The sequence below is a fragment of the Mobula hypostoma genome, chromosome 5 (genome assembly GCF_963921235.1).
Source record: "Mobula hypostoma chromosome 5, sMobHyp1.1, whole genome shotgun sequence".
NCBI classification, from domain to species: domain Eukaryota; kingdom Metazoa; phylum Chordata; class Chondrichthyes; order Myliobatiformes; family Myliobatidae; genus Mobula; species Mobula hypostoma.
Window position 1 is genome coordinate 122,258,162 of NC_086101.1, and position 8,270 is coordinate 122,266,431.

The 8,270-nt window shown below is 43.5% G+C and overlaps 1 long non-coding RNA gene across 1 annotated transcript in view; it reads right to left on the reverse strand.

Moving 5' to 3' along the window:
* Nucleotides 1-6,422, reverse strand: part of LOC134346288 (uncharacterized) — a 29,159-nt gene extending 22,737 nt beyond the window's left edge. Inside the window, exons 1-2 of the long non-coding RNA XR_010017895.1 lie at nucleotides 6,376-6,422; nucleotides 5,548-5,622 (exon numbers count right to left, since the gene is read on the reverse strand). This is a non-coding gene — a long non-coding RNA (uncharacterized LOC134346288). The remainder of the gene's footprint in view (nucleotides 1-5,547; nucleotides 5,623-6,375) is intronic.
* Nucleotides 6,423-8,270: the final 1,848 nt, after the last annotated feature.

An 8,270-nucleotide genomic window follows, 5' to 3' on the forward strand; every position in this document is an offset into this window, starting at 1 on the left:
GTAGGAAAACAGATGAGGTTCTGAAGAGAGAATAAAGGGAGTGAGATAGGAATCTGAAATGCAGGAGCTCAAGAGCAGCAGCACACACAAATCCTGGAGAAACTCAGCAGGCCAGGTAGCATCTCTGGAAATGAGTAAAACAGTCAATGTTTCGGGCCGAGACCCTTCATCAGGACTGGAAAAAAAGGATGAGGAATCAGAGTAAGAAGGTGGGGGGAGGGGTGGAAGAAGTATAAGGTAGTCGGTGATAGGTGAAACCAGGAGAGGGGGAGGGGTGAAGTGAAGAGCTGGGAAGTTGATTGGTGAAAGAGATAAAGGGCTGGAGAAGGGGAAATCTGATAAGAGAGGACAGAAGACCATGGAAGAAAGAAAAGGGGGGAGGAGCACCAGAAGGAGGTGATGGGCAGGTAAGGAGATAAGGTGACAGAGGGAAATGGGAATCGGGAATGGCGAAGGGCGGGGGAAGGAGATATTACCAGAAGTTCGAGAAATTGATGTTCATGCCATCAGGTTGGAGGCTACCCAAATAGAAAAAGGAATACAATATAAGAGTAGTAAGCTCTTGATTGCTACCTGTGCCATGCACCAGAGGTAAAAGGATGAATTGGCAGACGAATATGTGGCTGAGGAACTGGTGCCGGGGGCAGGTTTCAGATTTCTGGGTCATTGGGATCTTGTCTGGGGAAGATATAACCTGTACAAAACAAATGGTTTACACATGAACTTCAGGGAAATTTGCAGGTAGGTTTGCTAGACCTGTTGGTGGGGGGCGGGTGGTTTAAAACTAGTTTGACAGAAGGATGGAAGCTAGAGTGATACACAATAGGTGTACAGCTAGATGCAGCATGTGGAGAGACTGTGAGGAAGGACAGGCAGTTAATAGGGCAAACTTGCAGTCCCTGCCTTCTCCACATAATCTTTGCCGCCCTTACTAATCAAGAACCTATCAACCTCTGCTTTAAATATACCCAATGACTTGGGCTCCACTGCTGTCTGCAGCCATGAATTCCATAGATTTGTCATCCTTTGGTTAAAGAAATTCTTCCTCATCTCTGTTCTAAAGGAACATCCTTGTATTCTGAGGCTGTGCCATCTGGTCCTAGACTACCCCACTGTTGGAAAATTCCTCTCTATGTCCATTCTATCTAAGCCTTTCAATATTCAATAGGTTTCAATGAGATCCTCCCTCATTCTTCTGAACTCCAGTGAGTACAGGCCCAGAGCAATAAAACACTTCTCATATATTAACCCTTTAATTCCTAGGATCATTCTCATCAACTTCCTCTGGGCCCTCTCCAATGCCAACACATCCATTCATAGCCAAGGGGCTCAAAACTGCTCACAATACTCCAAGTGAGACCTCATCAGTACCTTATAAAGCCTCAGCATTGTTTTTGTATTCGAGTCCTCTCAAAATGAATGCTGCCATTGCATTTGCCTTCTTTACCACAGACTTAATCTGCAAGTTAACCGTTCGAGAATCCTGCATAAGGCCTCCTAAGTCCCTTTGCAGCTCTGATTTCTGAAATTTCTCCCCTTAGAAAAATGTCTATGCCTTTATTCCAAAGTACGTGACCATATACCTCTCTAAACTGTATTCCATCTGCCAATTCTTTTCCATTCTCTTAATCTAAGTCCTTCTGCAGATACCCTGCTTCCTCAAAACTACGTGCAACTCCACCTGTCTCTGTACCATCCACAAGCTTAGCCACAAAGCCATCAAATATGTGAAAAGTAGCAGATTCAACACAGACCCATGTGGAACACCACTAGTTACCTGCAGCCAACCAGAAAAGGCTCCCTTTATTCCCACTCTTTGGTTCCTGTCAGCCAGCCAATGCTTTATCCATGCAAGAATCTTTCCTGTAATACAATGGATTCATATCTTGTTTAGCAGCTTCACGTGCAGCATCTTGTCAAAGACCTTCTGAAAATCCAAATAAACAGCATCCACTGACTCACTTTTATCTACCATGTTTCTTATTTCCTCAAAGAATTGCAACAAACTTGTCAGGCAAGATTTCCTTAAGAAAATGATGCTGACTTTGGCCTACTTTATCATGTGACTCCAAGTAACTTGAAACCTCATCCTTAATAATAAACTCCAACTTCCTCCCAACCACTGAGGTCAGGCTAACAGACCGAGAGTATAATTTCCTATCTTTTGCTTCCATCCCTCTTAAAGAGTGGAGTGATTTTTCCAAAATTACAGACCTCCAGAATCAATCCAGAAAGTTCACTATTAATGTACCACATTCTCTTCAGCTACCTCCTTCAGAACCCTGGTGTGTAGTCCATCTGTTCTATGTGACTTACAGCATCTACCTTTGGACCTTTCAGTTTCCCAAGCACCTCTTCCTTAGTAATAGTGACCATAGTAATTTCTGCCTCTGACAGTCTTGAACTTCTGGCATGCTGCTGGTGTTTTTCATAGTAAAGACTGATGCAAAGTACTTATTGAGCTTGACTACCATTCTTCTGTCCCCCCCCCACCCCCGCCACACACACTACGACCTCTCCAGCGTTATTTTCCAGTGGTCTGATACACACTCTCGCCTCCTTCTTACTTTTAATATATTTAAAGAAAAACATTTGGTATTCTCTTTTATATTATTTTCTAACCTATCTTCATATTTAATCTTTTATCTCTTTATTGCTTTTTTTTCTGTTAAGCTTTCCAACCCTTTGGCTTCCCAATAATTTTTGCTATATTATATGACCACTCTTTAGATTTTATGTTGTCTTTGGCTTCCCTTCTCAGCCACAATTGCCTCAACCTCCCTTTAGAATACTTCTTCTTTGGGTTAAATCTATCCAGTTCCTTCCGAATTGCTCCCAGAATCTCCAGCTATTGCTGTTCTACCACCATTCCTTCTAGTGTCCCCTTCCAATGAGTTTTGGCCAGCTCTTCTCTAATGTCTCTATAACTCCTTTTCCTCCACTGTAAAACGGCTAGATCTGATTTTAGCTTCTCTCTCTCAAACTGCAGGGTGAATTCTACCATACTATGATTCAGAAGAGGATGGCACCAGCGAACAATGCTACCATGGGTGAAATTCTCCAGATGGTCCATGAAGTAATTTATTTCACTTCTTTTTCATGTTCTTTTTCTTTTAAATGTGGTTCTGATCCTGTAGAGCCTGTGGTCTACAGTTAAATGGTGTGTTTTCAGGCCAATTGAGCAATTTGGCGCTTTGCTATCCCCGAGAAGATTTCAGGAGGGAGTGGCCTTGAGGCTAAGAAGCATAGAGATGGGGCACGTGCCCATGATCGACTCCACTTCTTGATGATGTCACCGATTAAAGCTTCAAGGAAGACAGAAACATCAAGGCGAGTGTGGAAGGTGAGTGAATGTTCAGAGATGTATACCAGCCCCTCATTTGCTGCTGCCAGAGGAAGTTGTCTGCAGGTTGTGGTCTCTCTCTCCTTCTCGCTTGTTGCTCCTGAGGGAAGGTCCCTGTGTTTGAATGGTCTCTCTCTCTCTCTCAGTGCTGTCGGAGGATGGTACCAGAGCCCTGGGTCTACTGTTTGTGGATTGGACTATTGACCACTGAACTACAGACTCCTTAGATTTTATGTTTTATTTTCTGCGTTTTTGTTCATTCTTTCTTGTTGCCATTTGCACAATTTGTTATTTTTGCGTGTGGGGGTGGTCGATTTTCTTGTTGCTGTTTGCGTAATTTATTTTTTTGTTCGGGAGTTCACGATTGTCTTTGGATGGGATCCGTAGTTTTCTCTGTTTACTCTTCACAGACATCCACAAAACAAGAAACCCAATAGAATAAATGATAGAAACATCAGAACTACAAAGCCCCTCCTCCCCCTCCCACACACAAAGAGCAGCAGAAGCATCAACTCTCCTCCTCCCACTCCCCACAGTCCTGCCATTTTGGGTTGCCATGTAGACCTGTGACAGTGTCAGATCTTTTCTGGTTTTCCTTTTGATCATCTCTGCCGAAATACGGGGACTTTCAATTTGCATTAGGAAGAATAGGTCAAGAGGAGTATCTTTTTTTGTTAATTTTTCATGTATTTCCTTTTCCAAGGGTAAACTGGATAATCCATCAGCATTTCTATGGTTAGTTGTCCTGTTGAATTCAATCTTGTATTTGCGTCCTCCAAGAAACAGAGCCCATCTCTGTATTAATGCTGCTGCTGTTAGTGGAACACCCTTCTGTGTATTGAAAATGGATACTAGTGGTTGATGATCAATAGTGAGGGTAAACTCTCTCCCATACCGATACTTGTAGAAACATTTTATACACCAAACCAGACTCAAAGCACCTCTGTCAATCTGTGTATAATTTTTTTCTGCAATGATAAGGGAATATGATGCAAAAGCCATTCCACAAAATTCCTTTAAACGACATTTCAAAGATACTGAACTGAAGCCTGCAGATATCCAGCTAAGAACTTGTACTGGAGAAAAGAAAACTCCTGTGGGAAAGACATTTGTAACAGTGAGATACAACATTGGGCTTGTATGTGGTACAAACGGGAGGGCCAACATTGTGGGGCTTCCACCAATTAAAACATGTGACACGACTGCATCTATACCAGGGGTCCCCAACCTTTTTTGCACCGCGGACCGGTTTAATATTGACAATATTCTTGCGGACAGGCCGACCCGGGGGAGGAGGGTGGGTGTTCAAGTAGGGTTAAACTCACCTCAACATGTCTTTTATAGTTAGAGTTGCCAACTTTCTCACTCCCAAATAAGAGACAAAAGTAGCAGTCAAATCCTGACGAGGGGTCCCAGCCCAAACGTCGACTGTACCTCTTCCTATAGATGCTGCCTGGCCTGCTGCGTTCCCCAGCACTTTTTGTGTGTGTTGACGGGACACTTGTGTTTACCCCAAGAAAGACTACCATGACCATGAAGCCTTGCGCAGTCACCTGTGTGTGCATGCGTGATGTGCGCATATGTGATGTGCATGTGCGCGTACGTGCCGATCTTTCTTCCACAAATCGGTTTTGGCTTAATCTTCCCAATTACACTGTACATACATTATTTCTACTTTATATAGGCTGTGTATTTATCATATCATTAATGCTTTTACTATATGTTAGTGTTATTTTAGGTTTTATGTGTTATTTGGTATGATTTGGTAGGTTTTTTTTGGGTCTGAGAATGCTCAAAAATTTTTCCCATATAAATTAATGGTAATTGCTTCTTCACTTTACACCATTTCGGCATGAAAGGTTTCATAGGAACACTCTACCTTAGCGGGGGAAATATGGGGCAAGGGCGGTCCCGTATGGGACAAACCAATTTAGCCCAACATACAGGATGTCCCAGCAAATACAGGACCGTTGGCAACCCCATGTTCAAGTTCAACAGTGTGTGACAGGAAATGAGGAAAGGTGCAGCTGACTCATATCATTTCCTCATGGCCCGGTAGCACATGCTTTGCAGCCCGGTACCGGTCCGCGGCCCGGTGGTTGGGGACCACTGATCTATACCATAGGCAAAGCATATCAGGCAAGCTTCACCGGATGACAAACAAGAGAAAATCTGCAATTACTGGAAGTCAAAGTAATACTCACCAAATGCCGGAGGAACTCAGCAGGCCAGGCAAAGATTAAACAGTCAATGTTTTGGGCTGAGACCCTTCTTTGGGACTGAAAGAAAAGATTAGAGTAAGAAGGTGGAGGGAGGAGAGGAAGAAGTACAAGGTGGTAGGTGATAGGTGAAACCGGGAGAGGGGGAGTGGTGGTAAAGAGCTGGGAAGTTGATTAGTGAAAGAAATAAAGAGCTGGAGAAGGGGGAATCTGATAGGAGGTGTCAACAGGCCATGGAAGGAAGGGAAGGAGGAGGACCAGTGGGAGGTGATGGGCAGGTGAAGAGATAAGATGAGACAAAGAAATGGGAAAGGGAAATTGTGAAGGAGATAGGGCTGGGCAATTACTGAAAGTTTGAAAAATTGTTGTTCATGTCATCAGGTTGGAGGGTATCCATACTGACTATAAGCTGTTGTTTCTCCAACCTGAGTGTGGCTTCATCACAGCAGTAGGGGAGGCTATGGACTGACATGTTGGAATGGGAATGGGAAGCAGAATTGAAATCAGTGGCCACTGGGAGATCCCGCCTTTTCTGGTGGACAGAGCATAGCTGCTCAGCAAAGCAGTCTCCTGATACACATCGGGAGCACCAGATACAGTAGATGACCCCAACAGACTCATAGGTGAAGTGTCACTTCACCTGGAAGGACTGTTTGGGAGGCATGAATGGTAGTGAGGGTGGAAGTGTAGGGGCAGGTGTGGCATTTGTTCTGCTTGCGAGGATAAGTGGCAGGAGGGAGATTAGCGGAGAGTGATGAACAGACAAGGGAGACGTGTAGAGAATGATGACTCTCACAGCAAACTGGACTGTACCTCTTTCCAACTTGTCACTTGTAAAAATGCCATCTCCTTCTCTCAACTCCTCCGTCTCCATCGTATCTGCTCTCAGGATGAGGCTTTTCATTCCAGAACTAATGAGATGTTCTCCTTCTTCAAAGAAGGGGCTTTCCTTCCTTGTCCGTTCATCCCTCCCTTGTCTGTTCATCCCTCCCCACTGCTTTCTGCTTATGAACCCATGACCTTTTTTAACTCTAACATCTCTCTCCCCTTTTGAAGAAAAACGTGCTGTGCTTCAAAGGGTTGGTAGTTATCTCGGGTTTGTTTTAAAACTTCCTCTTTGCCACTGTTATATTTTCTAACTCCAGAAAGCCGTGGGAAAGTTATTGGAAGGATTCTAAGCGACCATATAGATGAGTATTTCAATAGGCATGAATTGATTGGAGATAGTCAGCAATAGCTTTGTGCGTGGTAGGTCATATCTAACCAAACTTATGGAGTTTTTGAGGGTGTTAGCAGCAAAGTTGATAAAGGTAAGTCAGTGGATATTGTCTACATGGACTTCAGTAAGGCATTTGACAAGGTCCCCACATGGGAGGTTCGTCAATAAGGTTCAGTTACTTGACATTCAAGATGAGGTAGAAAATTGGATTAGACATTGGCTTTGCGGGAGAAGCCAGGGATTGGTAGTAGATGGTTGCCTCTCTGATTGGAGGCCTGTGACTAGTGGTGTACCGCAGGGACTGGTGCTGAGTCCATTGTTGTTTGTCATCTATATCAACAATCAGGATGATAATGTGGTTAACTGGATCAGCAAATTTGTGGATGACACCAAAATTAGGGATGTAGCAGACAGCAAGGAAGACTATCAAAGCTTGAAGTGGGATCTGGACCAACTGGGAAAATGGGGTGAGAAATGGCAGATGGAATTTAATGCAGACAAGTGTGAGGTGTTGCTCTTTGGGAGGACAAACTATAGTAGAACAGTGAGTGTTTGGTAGAACAAATAGATCTGGGAATATAGGCTCATAATTGATTGAAAGTGGTGACATAGGTCGTAAAGAAAGCTTGTGGCACATTGGCCTTCAAAAATTAAAGTACTGAATACAGGAATTGGGATCACAGACAAAAGAAAATCTGCAAATGCTGGAAATCCAAGCAATACACACAAAATGCTGGAGGAACTCAGCAGGCCAGGTAGCACTTATGGAAAAGAGGACAGTCGACAAATTGGGCCAAGATCCTTCAGCAGGACTCAGTCTGGCATTTTGTGCGTGTTACAGGAATTGGGATGTTATTTGGGATTCGCTTGACAAATCTGTTGGAATTCTTTGAAGAAATAACAAGTAGGATAGACAAAGGAGAATTGATTGATGTTGTGTGTTTGGATTTTCAGAATGCCTTTGTCAAGGTGCCACACATGAGGCTGCTTAATAAGCCCATGGTATTACAGAAAACATGCTGGCATGTGTAAAGTAGTGGCTGATTTGCAGGAGGGAAAGAGCGGGAATAAAGGGAGCCTTTTCTGGTTGGCTGCCAGTGACTAGTGGTTTTCCATAGGGGTCTGTGTTGGGACTCATTCTTTTTATGTTTTATGTCAATAATTTGGATGATGGAATTGATGGCTTTGTTGCAAAGTTTGCAGACGATATGAAGAAAGGTGGAGGGGCAGGTAGTTTTGAGGAAGTAGAGAGTCTACAGAAGAACTTAGATTAGGAGAATGGGCAAAGAAATGTGAGATAGAACACAGTGTTGAGAAATGTATGGTCAAGCACTTTGGTAGAAGAAATGAAAGGATTGACTATTTTCTAAATGGAGAAAAAATGCAAAAACTGATGTGCAAAGGGACTTGGGAGTCCTTCTGCAGGATTCCCTAAAGTTTAACTTACAGGTTGAGTCTGTGGTGAGGAAGGCAAATGTGATGTTCGTAT